Below are 26,744 nucleotides of genomic sequence, written 5' to 3' on the forward strand. Positions count from 1 at the left end.
AGAAAATCTTAACATTAATGACAATCACAGAATCCCTGAAAAGACAGAGTTGGCTCAATTCTTCCTAGAGTGTGTTCTACAGAACACTAGCTCTATTGGGGTGTTACTAGGTATTATATAGTGGGGGCGGGGGTAATATTTGTCAATTATATTTTAGGACATGATACTTTAGCTTACCACCCAGAGGGAGTAGAGTGGCCTGATAGGTAACCCAAAGGAGATAAAGCAAAGCAACTGTCCCTATGCTTCTTCAGGAAGCATCAAAGAAGACATAAGGCAGGTAGCTGCAGACACATGGACTAAGAGATTCACAGGTTACTTCTACTGTTGCCATTTTAAGGAAGAGGAAGCCACAATTGAGAGAGATTAACTCAATCAAGATAAAAATGGCAAGTATGTCTCAGAAGGAATTCATAGATGTGACTGTCCAAGTCCAGAGACTACACACGTAAGAACTTGCCACTGAAGAAGACATGGTTAGTGTTCACCAGTATTTCCAGTTCGAACTCCCTCCAGGTGCAAGGGAAGATTATACTTCCAACCCCCTATAAGGTTAAGAGTGGCCACTTTACTTGCTTTGGTCAATGAGAAATGAGTGGAAGCGATGTGAGTCATATTCTGGCAGAAGAATCCAAACACTAGTGTGCAGCTCTCCATACTCTTCTTCCCTGCTGCAGTGAACTCCAGAGCTCTGTGTGGACATGATGGAATCATAAGAGGGTAGGGCTCTTGTCAGCCTGGTTCCTAAGAGACCAAGGTGAGCTGAGTCTCTCATCAACCTACAGAGTCTAAGCATAAGTAAGAAATAGACCTTTGGTGGGAACCTGGGTGGCTCACTTGGTTATGCATCTGACTCTTGATTTTGGCTCAGGTCATGATCTCAGGGTCATGAGATGGAGCCTCACATCGGGCTCCAAGCTGGATGTGTAGCCTGCTTAAGATTTTCTCTTTCCCTGGGTCCCTCCCTGCCACCTTGCACTCAATCTCTGGTTTTCTCAAAAAAAAAAAAAAAGGAAATAAAGGAAGGAAGGAAAGAAGAAAGGAAGAAAGAAACCTTTGTTTTCTGGACTTTTCAACCACTGGGATTTGAAGATGCTATACAAACAAACGTGCATGCACACACACACATATGCCTACACACATATGCACACACACACACACACACACACACACACACACAGAGCCTATCTTGATGAATATACTGCCTCACCCATTACAATGACCAGGTTCTTGTCTTCTTGCAAGAAGCTTTAGTTCATTACATTGACTAGCTATGCAAACTCAAGTCACTTACCTCTTTGATCCTCTCAGTTTCTTCATTTATAAGGAAGTTAAAGTACAAATTAAATTTTTCAACAAATATCTACAGAAATTGTGGTAGGTGCCAGGCACCATGCTCAGAGCTCACTGATATGAAAAGCCCCTTCTATATCTAATAGTCTGGGTTTGTCCTAACCAGCTGCCTAGGACTGTCTCCAGAGCTTACTGCTGCACACAAAGCTGGGGCCAACCCCTGGCTCTGCCACTCACTAGATGTGAGAGGATGAGCAGGTTATTATTTATTCTCTGTCTCCATTTCCTTATTTAGTAAAACTACAATATAATTTCCCATGTCCTAGGTCTGTTTGGAGGGTTAAATAAAGTGTGTATATATAACTCCACAGTTAAAACCATTGGTTGTAGAAACAGATCTGGTACTAGTCATGGTGTCACTTCCTACCTGTTGCATGATCTTGAGCATATTACTTAGACACTTTATGCCTCAGTTTCTCCATCTATAGAGAGAATAGTAGTGGTACCTCTACCTTCATTAGATTTATTGAGAAATATTGAACTCTTGACACATAGCGGAACTCAATCAATGTGAATTATTCTTAAGAAAGCTGCTTTACAGTTATAAATCTATAACAAATATATTTAATATTTAATGACAAATATACAACATATTAATATATAATGAAGAATATCTATATATCAAAACATAATTATTTATTGAATGAGTATACCGTCCACCTTGAAGATAGGAAATGAGTCTTTTTCCTCCTCACATCTGCAATGCCTGGGAAGTAGACAGGTTAGGTAATTGTTTGAGGGAGGAACTGAATAATTCCTCACCTTTTTCTATTCTATTCTCTTCTTTCTAGTCTCCTAAAGAAAACTCCATCTCTGGACTTTAGAAAGTCACATGCTAGGGACCGTCCAACTGTCAAAGAAGTTTCATGTCACCAGCTTTGAGTGTGACCCTGCCTCATGTCTCCTGGACTGAACAAGTGAAAGGAAGGGCAGAAAGAAGTACCCAGGCTTGCAACATTGCCTAAGTCTCTGGGTCGTGTTTTTCCACAGTCTGAGAGGTTTTGTTTTTGATTTAAAGAAACAAAACAGTTTCCAAGGAAAACTCATTTTGTTATGGTTCAAAACGATTTAATTTGTGATATTATTTCCTCTGCTGAGCTTTCAACTTTCTAAACTCCTCTGAGGCTGGAATAGCTCCGAGGCTGTGGGTGCTGTTAAGGGTAGAACACATGGCCCCTCTGCAGAGTCTGCCACTAGCTGCAGAGCCTGGAGATGCAGCTCAGAGAAATAAATCACTATCCTCTGGGCTTCTATTCAGGTCCATGTCAGCAGCATCCTTGCAGGTGGACCCTCCCATGTCTATTTAATCATGGAACTTTCCCTGGAGAAAGTATAGGGTCTGTGGCCAGACAGCACAGCTGAGGCCAGGACTGATGAGGTGAGCATCTCTGCATGGTTTTGTAGCCATCAGTCAGGGTGTTGTATCATATCTATGGGATAAATGAGTAGAGTTCCACATAGTGACTGTTTGTCCTCATAATTCATAGTCACAGATTGCTCCCACTTTTCCTCAAACCCCCACCAGTGTGTTGCACAGTTTGGGAGTGGCAAAAGGATAGATCTTCCTTTGCATGATGGCATGCCACAGCAATACATTTAAAAGCTATTCCACAAGTGACCTGGGGCTTTCTGAAGTTTTTCTTGAACAGGGAGGAATATTCAACCCAAGTCATGGAATTCACTGATGTGCATTCTCTCAGGTAAGAGGGAGCCACTCCTCCCCTCTGCACCAACACAGTAAGTTGCTGGGCCAACTTACAGCTTTTCCTTACAGCTTGTGAGGTAGCTCAGATGAAGGATGCTATACTGAAATCAGTTTTGGATCAACACGAGCCTGAACTTCCTAGCATAATTTGTTTTTAATAAACAGAGTCTCCTGTCACTAGAATTTTTTAACTTTTAAAAATATTTTATTTATTCATGAGAGACACAGAAAGAAAGACAGAGACACAGGCAGAGGGAGAAGCAGACTCCCTATGGGGAGCCTGATGCAGGACTCAATCCTAGGACCCTGGGATCACGGACCTGAGCCAAAGGCAGACGCTCAACCACTGCGCCCCCCAGGTGCCCCATATCACTGGAATTATTTAAATAGACTGATTACCAGGCAAAAAAGTTATGGAAGAGATTCAAACAAGCAAATAAATGTTGCTACTAGATGATCTTAGTTACCTTCAATCCTACGGTATGATGACTGAATTAAAACATGTTCCTTTAACCAATGCTAAGAGCCTGGTATGTGCACCATACTGCTTATAGTACCATGAGACATGCAGAAACAAATAAAGTCTCAATCCTGGTGCTTAGCCTTAGTCAGGAAATAAAACACCTCATTAGGCTAATTTCCAAAACTTAAAATAATCAGCGCTTAAATGCTCATATATGCTACATGTCTTTCATAAGTCATGGAGGGGGCAGGTTAATCCAGATTAACAGAGATTCAACTTTGTGGAGTGTCACAGGTCACAGCAATGGCAGGAAGAAGGGAGAATCCTGTACTTACCCTTCCTCACCTTCTGCCTGAATGTGTCGCTGGTGTCAAATTTTCTTGACCTGATTGGCTAAAACAAGTTACATGGCATGACTGACTTCAAGAGGTGGGAAGTATGATCCTACTGTGCCCACAAGAGAACCAGAAATACTGAAGAGCAGGACTAATGTCTGTCACAAATGTACTAAATATGAATAGAAATATATCGCAAATACATGCAAAAACTGGACAACAATCTAAGACAATATTAATCAAGGCCTAAATGAAGAAAGTGCTAAATGAATGTTTGACGAATTAATGAGTGAATGAGAAATCCATGTGAGTTGAATAATAAGGGAAGATTTTGCAACAGAGGTAGGACATGAACACACCATTAAAAGTGGGGAGGTGAGTAGGTATGGGGTGCAGAGAGGAACATAACATCTCCTCAAGAGGGAGAAAACAGAGGCACCTGCATGGCTCAGTGCTTGAGCATCTGCCTTTGGCTCAGGTCGTGATTCTGGGGTCCTGGGACGGAGTCCCCATCGGGCTCCCTGCAGGGAGCCTGCTTCTCCCTCTGCCTGTGGCTCTGCCTCTCTCTGTGTGTCTCTCATGAATAAATAAATAGAATCTTAAAAAAAAAAAAAAGAGGGGGAAAACAACAGAGAAACATGGGAAGAGAACTAAAATTTATATATCACCTATTACGTCCCAAGTACTTTGTAGGAAGGTTTACATTTTATGCTCCCCATTTTATAGAGAAGACTGGGTCTCAGACCGATCTTGAGGCTTGTTCTCCCAAAAACATACCTCCAATAGTTACAGAACTGGCCCTCCGATGCAAGTGTCCTCGGTCCCAAAACCTGTGAAATTTTTTATTCCATGCCAAGAAAGCAATAAACACTATGTTTTTCCAGGACCTCAAGGAGACAGGGTTGTCTAAAACAGCCCTGGAAAATAGCAGAAGATAAAGTTGATGAAACATTTTGGTGGTGGGCCGAGTTTGGAACTCAGATAACCAATGGGGAATCACTGAAGTTCAGGCTAAGTATATTTAACACACCTTTGAAGCACCTACTCCTATAACATTATGGGAGGTGTAAATATTGTAAAAGATTCCCTGCCTTCCAGGAGCTTACAAAACCTTAGAAAATAAGAGTTACTCTGTAATACAGGCAGAATCTGCTGTTTCTGAGCAGAAACAGAGCACAAAGTATAAAGATGGGAAGCACCCTGTAAATGTGGGTGTTCCCGATGTTCTCAGGCAGGTGATTAGGAGAATGACCCCTTGAATGTAACTGCCTCCCCGAGCTGCAATAGGACCCAATATGAGAACAAACTGGAATATCCCACCAAACTCTTCGTGACATCACCGAGGAGTAGCTCACTTGTTCACTCAAACACAGTTCTCTTGTGTACCACAGGTAGGGCCCACCTGTTCCTTCTTTCCTGCATTAGCTCTTTACAGTGAATGAATTCTAGGAGTTGGATGACTTGACTCATTAATAATAATAATAATAATAATAATAATAATAATAATAACAACAACAAAAATAACCCAACATTTATGGAAGACCAAAATATGGGTCAATCAGGCATATTATTTCATTTATGATGAGAAACCTGAAGTTCAGAGATTATGCATCTCACCCAAGATTACACAACTGGCAAACGTCAGAGCTTAGATTCAACCCAGAGCTTTCATACTCCACAGTACTACCTGGAGACCAAGGACCATGTCTTAAAGAACTTTGACTCTTTAGCACAGAACATGAGGCCTGGAACAGAAAAAAAAAATTACTTATTGAAATGATTGAAAGAATTTAAAAATCAGACAGCTGAAGTCACCTTTCTGTGGTGGCAAATTTGCTTTCTTTTTAAGAGTGAGGAATGCATGTTAATGATTCAGGAGAAATAAGGTGGCAAGAAGGGGATCTAGGATTGATGGTAGGCATCAAAGGCCAGAAAAAGGAGATGGGATTGCTGAGATCAGTAGTGAGCAGCGCAGTAGCCCTCTGACCAGCAGAAAGAGGAATGTGGATGGAGATGCAGTGGTGGGATGACAGCCTGGATTGTGGTGGTGACAATGAGTTGAAAATACCAGGTGTCACAGAGGTGAAATCAGGAGGGTTTGCTAGGAAGTTGGATATGGGTGATGAAGAAGGAAGGCTGAAGATGACTCCAAGTTTTCCAGGTAATGGGAATTTGATAAGAAACTTCTTGCTGTTGCAATATTCTAGGGGTACATTTGACCACTAAGACTCATAGAGTCTCAGATAAGGATTGTCCCCTGCAAGCTCTCTATTCACTTTGATAATCAATTCTTGTTGTGCAGACAGAGAGCTGGGAGCAAAGAAACTGAAGTAACAGACACAGTTCTTTAACTTAAAGGAAAAATTTTCTGAGAGAAGGAACCAGATAATTTGAGGTCTGTGTTGAAGACCCTTATGAGATGCTAGTGCATACTCAGTATTCAGGTGGATGATCTCCTCTAGAATAAAGACAGACTTGCAGGCTCTAAGAGAAGGATGCATGTCCAGCCTAAAACCAAGGACTATTATCCCAACATTCTGAAGAAATGAAACTCATGAGGGAAGAATCCTGACAGAGTGACAGAGAAGGAAGAACGGTTGCATCATGTTGCAATTTTTAAAGACATGTAAAGAAATGGGTATATATGGCTGGTTAACCAAACCCAATCTTTCTTCTATAACTCCTGTCCTTCAAGCAAGGGATACAGCAGGAAGCCTTGAGGGTTAAGACGGTGAGTCTTACGTTCAATTTCCTTCCCTTTACATAATTTTCACTGCATAGACAACATCGCCATTAATGAGGTTCATGAGGATCAGATAAATAATGCTATAATTTCTTCAGATGAGTAGTTATTACAAGAAAAAGAAGGTGCACATTCTTCCTTCTCACAACCCCAAATGAAAGACACTTTACCCCTTTCTATCAATGCTTTCTTTTTAATAACCATGTACTAGAGGTTTAAAAAAATAAGACTCTGTTAGGGCTCCATTTGGAAGACTTGACAAGCAAAGTAGTCCTTGCAGAATTCCTTTTGTTCCATGCTGGAAAACAGGGTACCCTGGTTAATTCTTTACGTCTAGCGTATTGGGATTTGTGTTCACAAATCTGCCTCCTCCACAAGCATAAGCTGTCCCTTGTAGTTAGGTACTGCACACGTAGCATAAAAGAGCTCAAAACACGAATGCCGAATGAGACTCTATCTCAACTCATCTGATGAGCATGAATTAACCACAGTTACTCAATGAAGTTGTCTGAACTCTTACTACTTTCTATTCTTGCTCAAAGCCAAGTGAGAGATACACATGTCCTTCTGCCAGCAAGTTCATACCAAGCTCCTCCTTGATACTCTCTAATTTGCCTCCTGAGGATCAGAGGCCAAGTAGAGCAGTTGCATTAACCATGCCACTTGGAGATTTATGTAACAGACTCGGGAACTACCTCTGTCTGTAATCGTGTTTCCTAAGAAGCTGCCATCATATGAGTCGCTCTACAAAAGAAAAAAAAGTTGCATTGGCGTGTGAGACATTGGCGCGTGAGGGGGTGAACATGGCTTGTCTCCACCCTGGCCGTGGCCAGACCCGTTTATCTGTGAATTGCCTTACAATGAACCTCAAGTCACTTTGTGCAGGTAAAACTATTTCCTGATTTGATTCAAAGCTTCCTGAAGACCCGGATCCTACTTTTCTGTTTAACTCTATTATCACTCAGACACAGAAGCCTTATCAAGTCCATTTAAATCTACCCTGAAATGAAAGAAGGCTGGAGAAAGGTCCTCCAGGAATGGAAATGAAGGGTTTTAGAGGGCCTTCCTCCTTTGCTGTAGAATCCGTTCTCTGTGGCCCCAGATTTCAATCACATGAAAGTTCTTCCAATCATCTTCATGAAAAAGTTATGGTCAGGCCATGGAGTTAAAACTGGCCTTTATCCAAATACAGAATATTTTTAAATATTCAGTCCAAATGGACTGCCACAGTACTTGAAAACAGTCCTTCATTTTAAAAAGCAGCTTCAGACAGCCTGTTTAGATTTCAAAAACATCTGTGCCTATAATGCTTGGAAACTCACACTCGGGAGCATAGACACCATCTCCAGTAGGTTCTGCTGCCAAGCTGTTTAGAAAATAACCAAAGGAGAAGAATAAAACAAACTCTCCAAACAAGAACTGCCTTCTACAGTGCATACACTTGCTTCATTTCTCTTTTATCTTTTCCAAAATTGGCTCTGTCTCTAAGGCATTGTCCATGATGTGAAAGAGGTTACAGGCCAATAGGCTGAGACTAGTGGTGGGCAGTGGCCCCTTCACTGCCATCTTCCCAGAAATAATAGACCAAGTCCCAAATGTCCTCTTGCTATTCTCTGCAGACAGAGACTCGTGAATATTTTTTTCTTCAAAGAAATTTCTCCCAAACCTACCAGACCCTGCTCCCAGAATGGCAATTCTCAGAGTAGGCAAGAAATGCAGTCATCATCCAATGGGACACTCCTCCCCATGCAAGAATTTCCCTGTGGTACAAGGCGCTTAGGGGGTCGTCTTCCCTCTGACAGGTGTTTGCTACCTCAAGGGGCAGTCCAGACCTCTTATTTATTAGCTCATCTCCATATTCCACTCTCAATTGCTTCTTGAAACTCAAACCATCAGACCTGTTCTACCCTGTGAAGCCTCAAAGGATACATCAAATCCCTCTTTCTCATGGCAGACAGTCAAATATGTCGAAACAGTTGTTTCAACAAGCTCTACAGCCAGACTGCCTGGCCTCAAATCTTAGCTGAGGGACCTTTGCAAGGTACTTAAACTCTCTGTACCTCAGCTTCCTCATCAGTGAAGTGGGGATACTGATCGCACCTATATATGAGGATTGATGAGAGGATTAAATGTGCTGCTCTGCACCATCCCTGCTAGAGGATATCAAGAGGCTTCCCTCCACTTTGACATCATTAAACCAACAATCAATTCTCTTTAGGAACAATTGAGTCAACCAGCTAGAAGTCAAACTAAACATCATTTGACCTATTTTCATCCATCCTTTCCCTAAGAATATTAGAAATAACTCTGTCAAATGCTTTCCTTGAGTCAAAATATACTGTTTATAGCATTCCCTTGATCTTCAAGATCAATAAACCCATCAAAGAAAATGATTTACTTTGGAATGATTGCTCTTAAAGGATCTATGCTGGCTCTAATGCTTGTCTGCCCTCCTTCTGGCCCTCTAAGTGAGCCTGGCTCCCCTACACCACTTACCCAGCTGCTCGCGGTCATCACACGGGGCTATTCTTGCTTCTTCTAGTTCAGTCCAGCCCAGTCTTATTCCCAAAACCTCCCCTACCTAGTCTAATTCCTTGACATTCTAGCCCCATCTCTGATCCTTTCTTTTCACACGATGTATCTATAAGTGTTTCATGGAACACGCCTTCTGCCAGTAATGGTTTTTTTTTTTTTTTTCTTTTTTAAGGAGTGATTCTTGGGCTTAAAAACTAAATTAGTTCATTTACTGTGGAGCTTTTAATATGCTAATGTGCATTGTGAAGCTTTAGTTAGAGTAGTATTCTATGTAGAATTTCACATTCGTTGACCAGGGAGTCTGTGCTGGGCATGCATAAACACACACACACACACACACACACACACATATGTGTAAGTATATTGAGGTATATTGTGTAATAGGGTATATTTGGGCACCAATGAACTATTTCTTTGTCTAAATGTTCACAAATCAGGGCACCTGACTGACTCAATCCTGAGGTCAAGCCCCACGTTGGGTGCAGAGATTACTTAAAATAATAAAGTAAATTGTCAAAATCATGTGTTTATTATGCATTCTAGAATTCTCTCAAGGATGCATAGAAATCTAACCAGTTGGTCAAGGCCAGAATCTACCTTTTCTGAATTTTTTTTAAAAACAATATTTATGTGTCTCCATTTGAGTGAAGAGATTCTATATGCCTTTGCTTAAATTCCCTAGGATGAATGGTCTCTGGGCTTGGAAATTGGAACTGAAAGCAACTAGTTCTTACCTAAATTGGGCCTTAATTTCCCCTTAACCATCTCTATGCTCCCCTTTGTAGACTGATAATTTTTTCTTGCTTTTATACCACTTTCAAGCCTTGCTCAAATTTCATATTCTCAAGGACATACAGTTTTTTGACCACCTTATTTTAAATTCCAACATCCTCCCATTACTCTCTGCCTTGCTTTCCTTCATTATGTTTCTCACTAGATCTCGATGCCTTCAAATACAGCTATTTACTTGCTTTGTTCATTGGCTGTCTTTATAACGAGATACTGTTGTATCTCTAGCACCTATACTAATACATATCATGGAGGAAGTTCCTAATACATATTGTTGAATGAATAGAGAAGGTAAAAGTAGCAATCATTTAAAAACTATATATACTGGGTGCCTTCCATTTGGCAGGCATTCCACAGAAGGGGCTTGAATGACACTTCCTCAGGGAAGGACTCCCATTACATTCTCTCACTGCCTTCTTTGCTTTGCTTTCATAGCACCTACCATATTTTATAATTACATGTATTTGTGTGATTATGTCATTTCACCTCCCTTATTGATTCATATGGACAAATATCTGGTCTATTGTATCACTTCCCTCCCTGCCTAACCAAGTAGGCACACAATACTCCACACATTGAAATTCTAATTTCATTTTGAAGTTCCATTGGTTCTTTTTCAGTTCTTTTCAGTCAGTCTTTATAATCCCCTTCCCTTTTGTAACATTTTAAATGCCATCTTTTTTAAGTTTATTGACATAGTTTACATCCTATTTTTGACAATTTCAATATCTTCAAGTTTTGACTTTCTGTTTCTGTTCTGCAATTTATTGTGTCTTCTGATTCTAGCACCTAGTGCTCTGTGTGTGTGTGTGTGTCTTTCTGTGTGTGTGTGTGTGTGTGTGTGTGTGTGAGAGTGAGTGCATAGTCCTTGGAAATTTATCTATAGGAATTTTGGGATCCTGAAACTTAAAAATATTCTCACAGACAGGTTTTCATTTAATTCTTCCAGATACCTGGGGAACAACAAATCCTGAGATCTCTTTAAAATAAGGATTTACATTGGAGGTTGGTTTTTAAATCTTCAAGTGGTTGTAAATTTTGGTCCCAGGTAACCCAAGGTAAGCTTGGGGTTAGGAATTCTTGTAGAAGACTTTTATCTTATTTTCCTCCACCCAATTCAAAGGCATGATGTGCAAGGATTCCTACTATTTCTTTCTCTAGTGTGGCACTTTTTCCCTAGTTTACCACTGAAGATGCTGTTTTTCAGTGATGCCAGCTTTCAGCAGGAGTCTCAAATCTGTCTAACCTTCCACCCAACATAGGCTCTGTTTTCTGCCCAGTTAAATACTAAGCTCTAAGGATCCGCATAAACCCTGGGGCAAATTTTGGCCAGAACCTTCTTGTCATTTCCAGACTTTAAATATTTCTTTTATTTTTCCATCAACTCAGCAAAGCATTTAAATAAATTATCCAGCATCTTTAGGTGTTCTTCACTTGGAGAGTTTCTCCAGTCTAATTAACTATTTCTTTGTCTAAATGAAAATGTCTTCCATGTCATGAAAAACTGAAGCCCTCTTCCTCTGAGTATTCACACTCTTGTTAAATTTTCTTTGTTCTACAGTGGGTTTTTTTTTTTTTTTTTTAGATTGTCTCCATGAACAGGGTTCTTCTTCATTCATCCTCAGATAAGGCAGGACCTATATAGTCTGAATCCCTGTGAACAACAGGGTGTATGAACTGTTCTTGGCTGCACTCCCAGGCTAAAAGATGGCTCTTCTCAGTTCTACAGATAAAGGGCAGGTTGATATTCATGGCTCAAGTTGCTACAATATATACTTCAGTTATTTCAGTTTCTGTGGTATTTTCTCCTATACTTACTGTTCCAGGCTCTAATACTTTAAACAAATGTGGCTAAAGAAAATCTATAGTTTCCAGCACGTGTTGTTATCGATATTGTTTTTCTCTCTGACATTGTCATTTCACTGTTTTTCTCACCTATATTACTCAGGAGAATACCTATTTAAATGCAGTGCCCCCCCCCCCCACCGTTTCTCCAATAGCCTTCCATTCTCTTACCGACTTCCTGCATGTCCATTTTTGCCCCTGCAATTGTTTTCCAGATGTTCAGTAGCTTTTCCCAGTACATTCACTGATATATTTTCATAACTGATGAGACTATATCTGTCTTTCTATGAAAGATGGCTAAGTAGTAGGAGAAGAGTTTTCAGGAAACCCTTGAGTGCTCTACCCTGGGCCCTAAAAGAATATTTCCCTACTTTTTTTGTTTTGTGAAAATCCTTAACCTCTAATCACTGAAGCAGATATCAAGGATTGTGAAGTGACTTTTCTTTCCACCAGTTGTTCTGTCTCATGAAGTTAAGCAAAGCTTGAATATGTCATGAAGAGAAACCTGCACAGGATTTATTCCCCCAAGTTAATTCTTTCTCTCTTATACCTAAGAGATTCTTCTTAGATTCTAGCATCAGGTTGTCCGTCATTTTTAGTTTAGTTTAGTTTCATTGGTTTTTGTTTTTTTGCTGGTCCTTCAGGAGTATTTATGTCTTTGGGATATTTTGAGAAGCTGTATTGGGAACCTCAGGCCATCTGCCATTTTCAACAAGGCCTCCCTCGGCCTTGACCAGTTACATGAAAATATGATACTTTTACCCAAAGTTCTTGTTTGTCCACATCCCTGATAAGTTGGTAGATGTTTCCAGAGGAGACTAGCACCCTGACAGCTGGCTTTCCCAGTGTGCTGAGGGATTCTGCATATTTGGAACCAGACTTAAGAGTGGTGATGGTTTCATGCTGGTTTCTTACAACAATGCATACCAATTGATGGGAGGGAAAAATCAATTCAACTGTTCAAGCTAAGTCTGTGGTCTCAGGAAAATAATTATATAGCACAATCTCTTCCTCCCACTGACCTCAGTCCCCAGCCCTACATGGAGCCCAGTGTTCAAAGCTTCCTTTGTCTAAGGCTTAGGTTTCCTCCCAATGACAGTCCTTCCGCCTTCCTCTATTGTCTGTCCTTGAATATCTTAGCAGTTTTCACAATTGCAGAGGTCTCTCATACAATTGCTGGTTTATGGGGCGAGGTGAGAACAGAGAAACACCTGAAGATTGGGCATCCTGGCCTCTGGGTGGATCAAGGTTCCTTTTGCTGTCAAAATTAAATACAGCCAGCTCTTCCTCAACCTTCTGAGACATCAGGCAAATTAAGGATTTCTCATGTGCATTTCTCAATATTCCTGTTATTCAGAGAATGAGTATATTGCCTCTGGGCCAGAGCCACTCCACCTTGTAGGTGGCATTGCAGGCATCCAGAAACCTCATACTGATTAATACTGTCTGCCAAGCATATGCATGTTAAGAACCCTACTCAGATTATTAATGAGTGAACTTTCACTCGCTAACTGAATGACTATGGAAGCATCTGGGCTTGGGAGTTCTCAAGATTGTACTCAATGCAGCACTATTAAATAATTTTGCCATTCAGCAATCTTATTTAGAGATGGTGGATATGTGCCAGTTTTCGGAAAGACTTCAGTGTTGGGCAAAAGGGCTCTGCCACTGGACCTGCTTATTCAGACTCACAGATGATACAAAGCCAGGAGGAGCCACTAACAGGTAGGGTGACAAATTAAGTAAGATTCAAGGCACAGACAAGAACAATGGCCTGGAACAAACAGAAAGGGGAGAAGAAGAAATTTTTACCTAATTGTAAAGTTATCTGCATTTAGGTTAAGATATTAATTGCTTAATATACTAGTCCAAGTATAGGTAAGTATAGGTAAGTCTAAGTATAGTCCAAGTAAGACCTAACTTGATAGCAATTTCTATGGACAAGTCTTGAGGGTTTAATCTATTAGACATCAAATATTAAATAACCATACAATCTGATTTTTAGAAACAAAACTGTAATGCTATCAGCCCAAATTCAGACCAAGGGAGATTTTAACCTCCTATCCTCCATAGTGTTAGAACCCTCCTGGGGTAGTACTCAGGTGAGACATTCAGAGAACATTGGAAAATGTGGGCCCTAGAGAAGAGCAGCCTGTATTGCAAAGGATCTAGAAACTGTCACAGGGGAAATGATCAGATAAATCAAGTTCTAGAGGCTGGAAAAACAGAAAATTGTTGTCTTCAAATATTTAAAGTTCTATCAAATGAAGGAGAGAGCAGATTGTTAGCTCTATTTCACGGAACTCAGGCCAATGAAACAAAGATCTGGGGAGGTAGACTTATTTCAACTTATAAAAGAATGTCTTGTCAACTCCACTCCGCCACAGTGGAATGGGCTACCTCATAAAGTACTGAGCACTTTGCCATTGGAATCAAAAGAGTCTGGATAACCATCTATCAAGAAGTTATCAAAACAATTTTGGGGGATGGGATGGATATAGAAGTTGGACAAAGTGACCTCCAACCTTGAGAAGCTATGTTTTTAAAATTATTTCCCACTAAGATTTCAATGACTAATCCATATAGTACAAAATCATTTGATTTTGACTAATGCCACCTCACCAGGCATTATCATACCAATTATCATAGGATTTGGAAGATAAAATTTTGGTCTAGGGTAGGACAAGGAGGGTCTTCTTAATGTGATTTCACTTGGGCAACTTCAGTTTGTAAAAGACCTGCTTAAGTTTTCACGCTTGACTGTATTCAGCATCTTTGTTAAGATATTGGTGAGAAGAAGTGAAGAAAGGGAGGAAGGGAGGAAACTGTATTCTATGAAGCTTAATCACACACATTCACATATATTATTTTATTTAGTCTTTGAGATGACCCAGGGCAGTAGGGAGCTTTATGCCCATTTTACAAATGAGGAGACTGACACTTAGGGAAGGAAGATGAGAGCCCACAGTCACACAACAGATAAGTGAAGATGGCAACATAGTGACAGAGAGATAGAAAAGAGGACAAATGGGCTTTCTTAAATTCTTCCTTGTGGAATTCCAGATCCCTGAGATGGAAAGAGCTTTAGAGGTTCTCTGTTCCAAACACCAAACTCAGCTATATGAGGCCCTCCTTAGCCTTGGAGAATTACATATGTGCATTTGAACTGAAGGTCAACTTAAGAGAAGGAAACTGACTATTAAGACCTATTAGCTCCAACATCTCTCTTCTCCAACCCCCTCTGCCTAGTTTACACCAGACTCCTGCTGCAGACACCCAGTGCAGGTTAATAGGTACCCAGGGCTGGGGGCAGGGACCCCAGCAGCCTGCCCCCACAGTATCCTTGTTCTCACCATTGGCCTCTAGTCTGAAGATAGTCTCAGCAAATCTAGTCCTTGCCAGTGTATCCAGGCACCCAGGGAGCTGTCTCTGTTCCAAATCACCCCACAGGCCTGCACCCCAGGGAGCAAGGCTCAATGGGAAAGAATGTATTCCTAACATCCATGTCCTTGATTCCATGTCTTTCTCTGAATTTCCTCATTAGACTATGGATGCTTCTACGCTGCCTCAGAGGGGAAGCCCCACAATGCAAATTTTCCCTGCCCCATAACTCCCTCTTATTCCCGCAGGCAGGCCTGGGTACAGTCCAGCCTCAGAGCCAGTACAAGCACCATAAATTGTCAGCCTCCTGGTATGATTCACTGGCCTCTCATTTCCCAGCCAGTGACATATCTTGGCTCAAAAATGAATTTTAATCTTCATTAAATCTTTGAAGAGGAGCCCAGGAGATCTGAATGGCATGAGAAAGAAAAAAAGAGAGAGAGGAGAAGGAGAAAGAGATATATCTCGGTCTCAGGTATCCTTCAGAGCAGAGATCAAGAGCAAGTTGGGTTAGGGGTGCCTGGGTGGCTCGGTTGGTTGAGCCAACTCTTGGTTTCAGTTCAGATCATGATCTCAGGGTCATGAGATCCAGCCCCACCTGGGGCTCCACACTCAGCAAGGAGTTTACTTGAGATTCTCTCTCTCCTCTCTATGTCCTTCTCCCATTCTCTCACTCTAAAATAAATAAATAAATCTTTTTTTTTTTTTTTAAGGAGCAGATTGAGCTAGTTCTCTGAATTCTTTCTTTATTTTTTTTATTGGAGTTCAATTTGCCAACATATAGCATAACACCCAGTGCTCATCCCATCAAGTGCCTCCCTCAGTTCCCATCACTCAGTCACCCCCACCCCCTGCCCACCTCCCTTTCCACCACCCCTTGTTCGTTTCCCAGAGTTAGGAGTCTCTCATGTTCTGTCTCTCTTTCTGATATTTCCCACTCATTTTTTCTCCTTTCCCCTTTATTCCCTTTCACTATTTTTTTTCCTTTCACTATTTTTTATATTCCCCAAATGAATGAGACCATAAATAGGAGAAGGACAAACATTATATGGTCTCATTCATTTGGGGAATATAAAAAATATTTCTCTGAATTCTAAAACAAGAAGCTCTGTGAGGTCTTGGAAAACAGTGGTAATGCAATTTTCTCAGCTTCCACCACACTGTGCAATGATCTGAGAAGAATATAAAGGTGTGTAAAGTATTGTCCCTGCCCATAGAAGGCTCATGACTCCTGGTAGAGCCTCCTTGACTCCTCTAGATCACAGTGGCCCCTTCCACTGTGACCCCATAGCACTCTGCCTGTCCCTCTTCTCATTGAGTCTCATGCTGTGAGTAGGTCACTGCTCATGTCCCTTGCTAGAGTAGAAGCTCACCAAAACCAAGAACCGGGTTTTTATCATCTTCATATCCACAAAGCAGCTAGCATAGAGCCTGCCATTTAATAAATACTCAATAAAATGTGAAATGAATTCAGTCTTATTGGGGAGATAAAAGCTATATAGGCAACAATGAAAAGTGCATGTGAGGCAATGCAAGTGTGGCATACAGGGGGAGAACCCCAGGTGGTGACTCAGCCCACTTGGCTCTGATCTCAGCTAAGCCATTAACAGCTGTGTAAACTTGGACAGGTTGCTTCCTCTCTCTGGACCTTGCCAATCCAGGCACCTAAGCTTCCATGTCTGCCAGATTAAGGCCAGTAAAGGATTTTTGGATACTCTCCCAAAAAGAGATCCAGAGATACAAGAGATTCCTACAGGTCACAAAGGTGAACATACTGCCTTCTGGTAGTTCCACTCTGAACTATTCCCTTTGGAGGTAGGGTATCCCCTCAGGATTATGTCTCCTGGTTCCTTTGCCACCAGGAACTAAAGGGCCTCAGGTGGAGGAAATCTCTTGGCAAAGATCTGCCCCTATGGGCTTGAGAGAGGTATGGAGAGAACTCCATACCACACCTCCAATGTCTTGCTTAAGAAAGAAAGCATGTTTTCTGGTCTCTAATCTCAAGTAAATTTTTCCACCATTTTGAAAATTAAGACATCTGCCCATCCCAAGTTTGGAAGTACTTAAGATTCTATAATCACATCTGCAATTGTACTCATCCCCTGGGGCATCACTCATTTGCCTCTGGGATTATGGCTGATTGGGCCATGTTGAATGTTCTCTTACCAGCTCTTCACTTGTCTGAGACCTCAGGCTCTGCTGTGACTGATTGTTCTTACAGAAAAAAAAATGGAGGAAATGAACAAATGATCAAAAATGGAAAATGAGTTGTTCTGGGTTTTTTCTACCATCCATTAACATTTCACCAACTGTCCGGAGAAGTAAGCCTGCAACCCCTTTGATCTTTCTTTTGTTCTGATTATAGTCTTAAAAGCAGATTTTTTGTTCATGTTCTCAGCACTGCTTGAGAGCTTCATGTCCTTTAGCAATTCCAGAACTCTGACACGCTTCTCACAATTCTCTGCAGTCAACCTTAAAAATAAAGAAGCCAGTTATGTTATCAGCAAATTGAGTTTATTCAGGAAAAGCAAAGAATTTGCAATTTGGGACAAGCAAACTATGGTGAATCTTTGCAAGTCTGAAGACACAAAGAGAAAGTCACCTCTAAGGTCTTAGGAGGAACTTAAGGAGGGTTGTTTTAAACAAAAGTTCATTGGGAAAGAACAAGTTCAAGGTTTGGGTGCAAGCAGTGGTTACTATTTTGTTGCTGGGCAGGAAGGGATCTCTTAAAGGCGGGAGGTGAAACTCTGACGTGAAAAATGTCCATCCTTGTCAAGATAATCCTGATCTTCCTCCTTTCTGTGGTTCCACATGCTGCCATAAGTGGGACTTGCATGACAGCTCCCCCCTTCAAGGGCTTCCCGACTCCATCTGAACCGAGGTTTCTTTTATTTATTTCCTGACTGCTAACCTTGGTTTAGTCACTTCCTCTCGTGTCTCTGGGATGTGCTCTTGGAAAGCTGAACTCAAGGAGAGCTCCGAAGGCAACTACATTATTTTAAAAGTTGTTTCCATTTTTCTTCCTCAGCAGATTCCTTTGCAATTGAATAGTCCCAAATGTATTTTCTGAGACTTTCTCCAACTTTTACCTCTGCTTCCACCTTTCAGAGGCCAGAATTTACATCTGATTTTGTATGGCATTAGTTTCCCTAAATCTAGGGAAGTTACCAGGGCTGCCATCCTTGGCTACTGCTGTCTAGGACTTTTCCCCCCAATTTTTTTGTCATCTCCTTATCTTCAAAATCAGCTGTTTCATATTGCTCACCTTTCAGTCCAAAGACTGTGAAAACTCCCAAATTCAAAACAGTTGCAGTCTCCAGAGAGAGAGAGGGCCAGAGAACTGAGGTTGGGGGACAAAGGAGCCTCACTCCATCCAAAAATGGTTTACTTCTGGGGCGCCTGGATGGCTCAGTGATTGAGCATCTGCCCTCAGCTTAGGTCATGATCCTGGGGTCCTGGGATCCAGTCCTGCATCGGGCTCCTTGCATGAAACCTGCTTCTCCCTCTGCTTGTGTCTCTGCCTCTCTCTGTGTGTCTCTCACGGATAAGTAAATAAAATCTGAAAGAAAGAAAGAAGAAGAAAAAGAAGAAGAAAGAAAGAAAGAAAGAAAGAAAGAAAGAAAGAAAGAAAGAAAGAAAGAAGAAAGAAAGAGAGAAAGAAAGAGAGAAAGAAAGAAAGAAAGAAAGAAAGAAAGAAGAAAGAAAGAGAGAGAGAAAGAAAGAAGAAAGAAAGAGAGAGAGAAAGAAAGAAGAAAGAAAGAAAGAAAGAAAGAAAGAAAGAAAGAAAGAAAGAAAAGAAGGAAGGAAGGAAGGAAGGAAGGAAGGAAGGAAGGAAGGAAGGAAGAAAGAAAGAAAGAAAGAAAGAAAGAAAGAAAGAAAGAAAGAAAAGAAGGAAGGAAGGAAGGAAGGAAGGAAGGAAGGAAGGAAGGAAGGGAGAAAACATCTTTTAAAAATGGTTTACTTCTCCAAAGAAAATCTAGAGCACATATCTCGAAGCTGTAATATTTGTTAATTCTAGAGGTTAGTTAGTACATTCACTTCTATTAGATTGTGTTGAGTACTTTTCCATATTTTTCTTCAAAATAAAATAGACTGTTTAAAAAAATGAAGTGCAGAATGACAAGTCCCTTCACTGCTTCTTCCACTTTCTAAGAGAGAAAGGTATGAAGTACTACCAGAATTTATAAGATGTTCTGCTCCTTCTGCTGACATTTCAGCTTCACCTTTTGGCGCAGGCTTTCACACCTGCTGTCTATACAGATAGCTCCAAAGGCACTGCTTCTATCTCTGCTCTTTCTCTCCCTACTGAGGATCTCTCCCTCATTCATGCTGTCCTTGGCACTCATTTTCATCTTTGTCTTCTCAGAGTACATTCCTTTCTGACCTCTATGTTTATTCCTTGTACCTTGCCTAGGAGTCCAGAAGTCATTTATTCTTGCTAATATGTTGGAGCATCATGATGCATGACTTTGATTCTTTGCCTTTTCCTCCTAAAAGATGCATTGTACTTAAAGCCCACATCAGTGGTGACCACCTTCTCTCGGTGAGCTGAGAACAGATTTATAAGAAAATCTGTCCTAAACCACAGACTGCTGTCTGGAAAAGGTGACATGGGATCCCTGGACACCCAGAAATGCCCTCCCCAACTCCAAGGAAAAGACACAAAGACCAATTCAACCACCCTTAGAGTTTTCCCAATGTAAATACTGTGTAGGGCACAAAATAAAATAGAAGTCATTAAAAATCAAGATAAGAACTACATTAACAAAATTTATAAAGGAAGTTTTAAGTGCAAGATGTACAGCAAATATGATGTCATTGAACAACAAACACTCAGCCTACTTCAGCAACTGAAGAGGGAGGGTTTCATAGTAGGCAGAAAGTAACCATAAGTGATGGGGGAAGACAAAGGTGGCATCATTCAGTCCTGAGTTGTTCTGTCTTATGGAACCTTATAAATTCCTTAACTCCCACAGGGCCATAAAGAGCAGGTATTGTATAACATCATCAAAGCAACAGAAAAGACAGTGAAGCAAAGTCCCTCTTTCTTTAGGTTCAGCATTACACAAATACATACGATAAACAGCAGGAGCAGAGTGAAGACTGCAGTAATAAAGGGGATGGTAATTCTGTACCTTAACCTAATCACAGGCAGAGAATCATAGGAGCCCATTTCCCATAGTAAGTATAAACCTCCCGCAGTAGTCAAAGGAAGTGACTGATGTATATGTGCTGTCCTGAATCAATTTGACACTCAGAAAAGAACAATAAAAATAGAGGTCCAAAACCAGAATCCATGCTCCTTAATCATTCCGGGCTCAGTATTTCACTAGTGCTCCACAGAACAAGTTTTTTTTGTAGTAAGCACCAGAACCAAAACTGTATATTCTGTTTTGTTGTTCTTGTAGTTTTGTTTTGTTTTAGATTTTATTTATTTATCCATGAGAGACACAAAGAGAGAGAGAGGCAGAGGCACAGGCAGAGGGAGAAACAGGCTCCCTGCAGGGAGCCCCATGTGGGACTCGATCTCAGGATTCTAGGATCATGCCCTGAGCCAAAGGCAGACACTCAACCACTGAACTATCCAGGCATCCCACTACTCTGTTTTATGTTTTTTGTTTTGTTTTGTTTTGTTTTGTTTTAGTTTATTTAGCATGTATGTATTTGGGGGTATTCACATGTACACTCACCATGCTCTTAAATTAACTGTTTAACAAATTCTACATGGTTCATTCTATCGCATAGGTTCAGCTTCTATCAATCATCCTCCTGTTACTCTTCTTGAAAGTCAACATAAAAGAATTGCGGGGGTGGGGTGTTAAGAACTATTTGAGATGGACTCCACTGACATTTGCAGTGAAAACTATAGTGTCATGAAAGGAAAGCTGCCACTTTTAGGGAATTCTAACCTCAGTGAGCCACATGCGACGCTGGACAGAATACTAAAACTTTCCAAAGTTCATTTCCCCTGAGGACAGCATTTAAGATATAATTAGAAAACATGGAATTATTATTACATAAAATGCTAAATGATAATAAGAGCTCAAAACAATAGTTAGGTTATTATGAAACAATTCATGATTTATTGCTAAATGAATATTCTGATCATAGTTGCTATACGATATCAGAAAAGGGCTAAAGAAATCAAAGAAGAATTAAATAAATGGAGAGATAAACCATGTTTGTAAATAAAAGACAGTATTGTCAAGTTGTCAGTTCTTCCCAACTTGATCTACAGATTCAATGCAATCTTAGTTAAAATCTCAACAAGTTATTTTATGGATATCAACAAATTTATTCTTAAGTTTATATGAGAGGCAAAAGACCCAGAATAGCCAACACAATATTGAAAGAGAAAAACAAAATTGAGGACTAATACTACCCAATTTCAGGACTTATGATAAAGCTACACTAATCAAGACAGTGTGGCATTGACAAAAGAATAAATAAATAGATCAATGGAACTAAACAGAGAGCCCAGAAATAAACTCCCATAAATACAGTCAAGAGATGTTTGACAAAGGAGCAAAGACAATAAAATGGAACAAAGACAGTCTCTTCAACAAATGGTACTGGATAAACTGGACATCAACATGCAAAAAGATGATTTTTTAAAAATTTTATTTTTAAAGACATAGAGACATAGAGAGAGAGGCAGAGACACAGGCAGAGGAAGAAGCAGGGCCCTCACAGGGAACCTGAGTGGGACTTGATCCCTGGACTGGGATCACACCCTGAGCCAAAGGAAAACTCTCAATCACTGAACCACCCAGGTATCCCCAAAAAGATTAATCTAAACACGGACTTTTTACCCTTCACAAAAATTAATTCAAAGTGGATCAGAGACCTATGTGTATAATGTAAAACTAAAACTTTTAGAAGATAACATAGGAAAAAACCTAGATGACTTGAGTATGTTGATGACTTTTTATTTTTATCTTTTTATTTTTCGTGATGACTTTTTAAATACAATATCAAAGACACAATCCATGAAATAAATAATCGATAAGCAAAACTTCATAAAATTAAAAACTGCTCTGCAAAAAACAATATAATGAGAATGAGAAGACAAGCCACTGACTGGGAGAACATATTTGTAAAACACACATCTGATAAAGAATTCTTATCCAAAAATACAAAGAACTCTTAAAATTCAACAGTAAAAAATGAATGACTCAATTAAAAAATAGGTCAACGACTTTGACACATCACTAAAGAAGATGTACAAGTGGCAAATAAGCAAATGAAAGTTGCTCTACATCTTATCTCAACAGGAAAATGCAAATTAAAACAACAAGATGCCACTACATGCCCAATAGAAGGGCCAAAATCCAGAACACTGATGACATCAAAGCTGGTGAAGATGTAGAGCCCCAGAAATTGCTGGTGAGAATGCAAAATGGTACAGCCACTTTGGAAGATATTTGGGTGGTTTCTTACAAAAGTAAACATACTCTTACCATACAATTCAGTAGTTGTACTCCTTGGTATCTACCCAAAGGAATTGAAAACTTGTGTCCACACAAAAATGTGCACATGGATGTTTATAGCAGCTTTATTCATAGCTGTCAGAACTTGGAAACAACCAAGATGTCTTTTAGTAGGTGAATGGATAAATAACTTGTGGCACATTCAGACAATGGAATGTTATTCAGCACTAAAAAGAATGAGCTATCAAGCCATGGAAAGACATGGAGAAATCTTAAATGCACATTACTAAGTGAAAGAAGCCAATCTATTGCATGATTCCAACTCTATAACATTCTGAAAAATGTGAAACTATGGACACACTAAAAAGATCAGTGGTTGCCAGGGATGCAGGAGGTGGGGGAGAGAAGAATAGGCAAAGCAGAGAGGTTGTTTAGGCCAGGAAAAAACACTCTATCTGGTATTATAATGATGGATATATGTGACCATACATTTGTCCAAACCCATAAAACATAGAACACCAATACTGAAGCCTAAGGTAAACTGTGGACTTTGGATGATTATGATGTGTTAATATATGTTCATCTTTGGTAACAAAGGTACATCCTGAGAGGTGGTGTTACTAAAAGGAGAGGTTATGCCTGAGGACAACATGTGGGAAATCTCTGTAACTTCCTTTCAATTTTGTTGTAAACATGAAACTGCCCTAAAAAAAAAAGTTTTTTTTAAAAAAAAAGCTTGCACACTGAAAAACTAATGAAAGTTAATAGATTGCAGGGTTTTTCTTTAAAAAAGGATAGATAAATTTTAGGGATTAACAATGAAATACATGCAGGGCATAAATAAGAAGCTAAATGTATGCATTTATACATACATGCATTATGTATGCTTTATACATACATATATACATACATTAATGTATGCATTTAAATTATAATACATTGTAAGAGTAACAATACATTCCCTCTAATTTACCTGGTTTTAGGACTTTAGAGCTCCCAACACCTTTTAACCTGCATTTCATTAGATATTCACAACATCCATGTACAGCAGGCAAGGTCAGTGTTATCCTCCTTTTTTTACACATGAGAAAACTAAGGCTCAGAATCTATTTCTTCTGACTCCTCATGCAGCATTCTTTCAAGGGCTAAAGGGCCAAAATAATTTGACAACTGTTTTGATTAACTCTCCAGCCATTATGAAACTTCAATCCTTAAGGTCAAAAAGACTCGCAAACTTTCGTTCAGGAAATTTGGAAAATAATCAGGAGACACAGGTACAAAGTATAAAGCACAAATGCCCTATAAATTATAGACCTCAAGAAAGTGTTAGTGGTGGTTGATATTTTCTGTTAGGCATCACTTCCCAAGTTCCTGAACCCAAAGATGGAAATGCCATTCCAGTCCTAACTATAGCACAGCCAATGAAACATCCCAGGCCCTGCTGAACAAGGAGTGGCGACCCTACTGGAGTGTCCCCTTCCTCCATCAATTCCCTATACTGCCAGAGCCAGTGCAGAAGAAAGGAAATTGCAGCCTCCCATTTTATGACCTTCTTGCTGTGCTGAAGGATTTAAAACAGCCAGCCCCCACCAGGGAGGCTAGGCGCTTTGGGAAGCCTTCTCCTCATATTTTATTTGCTTCTGTTGCTGTCTCTGTGGAAGTGATGAAGACAAGTTCCTCCTGGCAGCGAACCCTGCTGAGACTGCCAACCTGCTCCATATCTGAGGTTGAGGATGTGACTCCGGGGCAGGGTGGACCCAATCTAGGGTGGCAGGCTCACAGTCGAGTTTCCACAGAAAATGTTTCCGCATGAAATATGTCATGTAAACCACGGTGGCTGAGAGAACTTCGGGATCAGCCAAATCTAAGTTCAAATAAATTCAAATCCATGCTCTGCCACTGGCTAGCTGTGCAATTGTGAGAAAACTATATAATTTTTCTAAGCCTCAGTTTCTTCTTCTGTAACATGAGGATAAAGTGGGTATTTGGCATAGAGTCTCCCATAAAACAGCAATTCCTAACTATTGCAATTACTGTTGTAATAACTATTACCAATTGTTATTAAGGGCTTAATATGCCAACCAACTAGTCAGAGTTGCATGGAGTGAAAGACTAAGAGTTTGGGTTTAGGATCTTTGAGTCAACAGATCAGAGCACTGGTTGTCCTTCCTTCTTTGGAATGATTGAGAAAGGTGAGTTGAGGGAACTGGTGAAGGTAAAGTGAGTTTACTTTCTTGTATATGCATTTTAAAAGATTTTATTTATTTATTCATGAGAGAGAGAGAGAGAGAGAGGCAGAGACACAGGCAGAGGGAGAAGCAGGCTCCATGCAGGGAACCTGACGTGGGACTTGATCCTGGGTCTCCAGGATCACTCCCTGGGCTGAAGGTGGCCCTAAACTGCTGAGCCACCCAGGCTGCCCATATATGCATTTTAAACAAAGAAAGGAAAAGTCTCTTTCCTTCCAGCACTCAATGTCCAATGGACTTGAAGGGGGTCAAACCAGAGATAGCCACCTTGGAGAAGGTGTCACAGTAGAAGGCAATGGTATTGACCATGGAGAGGAGGTGCCCCATGTGCCTGGGCCCTAGGCAGATCCACATAAGTGCCACAGCCTCATCAGGGTGAATGAAGCTAGACAAGGAGTTATGAGCCTGGATTGCTCAGCCCTGGGTAAGTGCCAAAGGAAACCATCCTTCAGCAGCCAGCTCTGCCACACTGAGCCCACATGGAACAGGGAGGCCAACCTGTGTGAGGAGGAAGACAGTTCATTAAATACCTCTGGTAGGTGATTTTTTTTTTAAGTGGTAGGGCAAATGAAAAAGAGATAATCTGGGAACAAGAGAATAAGACCCGGCGGGGATGGCGGGGATATTTCAGGGAAGGCAGCTTTGGACAGCTGTACATGTGCATGAGAGGACACCAAAGACAAAACTTCATCCATTTTGTAACTTTGCATTTTTGTAAGACAGATTTGCTTACCCTGCCTATGCAACCCTCACCACCATTATAGGACTATTATCTTCATTTTATAAGTGATAATACTGTGGTTCAGACAAAGATCTGTGCCAGTAATTGACTGATCGATCACTGGTGTGCATGACTCTAAAATCCAGCTCTGTCTGATTCCATAGGGCCTCATCAAATCCAAGAAAAATCTCATGAATCTGGAAATCTAGAGAGTTGGATTCTAGCTGCTGTTCTGCCACAAACTACCCAGATGACCTTGGGGAAGACATCTTGCTTCGGGGGCCAGGGATTTTTCATGTGTAAAAAGAGTCAGTGGGCTCGATGATTCATAAAGACTTAACATGCATGTCTACATTATAGGAGTGTGAGCCAGGTGGTCATTCAAGACCTAGTACACTTGGAAAAGAAGTGTCCTTGCCCATGGAGCATGAGTTGGCAGCAATGGAATCCACAAGGTACTGCTGGCTCCAGCCCATCAGCACTTCCCAGCTCCATCTGCACATCCTGTTTCCCAGACCCTACGCTTCATCTTCCCCTTCCTCTCCCATCCCTACATATACAGTCCCCCAAGCTGGGACAAATGTCCATGGGTCCCTCTGCTCTAAGCCACACCTTCAACAATATTCAAATAGACAATGCTGAATTGAATAATGTCCCCAGATAACATTAAATCAAGTTAATTCTTATTTATTTCCTTTGAGATTCAGTTATTAACAATTCATGTCCTGAATTCATGAGGAAGCCTCAAATCCTTAAATGTTCTGGGGCTAAGAAAGGCCTAATCTGGCATTTGGCCTAGAACTGTGGCCCTTTCCCTTGCCCCTTCACCATGCCCAACAACCCCATCTGCTCAGCCACATAAGGAACTAAGGAACTCTAGGCTACTTACTAGAGATCAAGTACTTCAAAACTGCACTCACTCCAATGACCTCATAGATGGGCAACTACAGCCTCTCATTTTAATCTGCAAAGCTCTGAACTAATTTGAACCTTGGGGTCCCAGCTTTACTAGGAGGATCAAAGGGTCAGAAGTCTGGGGAGACTCAAGATAGCTGTCAACAGTTTATCATCTGAAAACTTTCCATCATCGTCCCAGGCCTGGTTGTCCTAGGAGGTATTAGCTATTCCAAAGCTAAGAGAAACCCTAGGGAAAAGGGGGAGAAAAATGAAGGGATTCACCTTAAGAACATATTCC

The sequence above is a fragment of the Canis lupus genome, chromosome 12 (assembly GCF_048164855.1).
Source record: "Canis lupus baileyi chromosome 12, mCanLup2.hap1, whole genome shotgun sequence".
In the NCBI taxonomy this organism is placed as follows: Eukaryota; Metazoa; Chordata; class Mammalia; order Carnivora; family Canidae; genus Canis; species Canis lupus.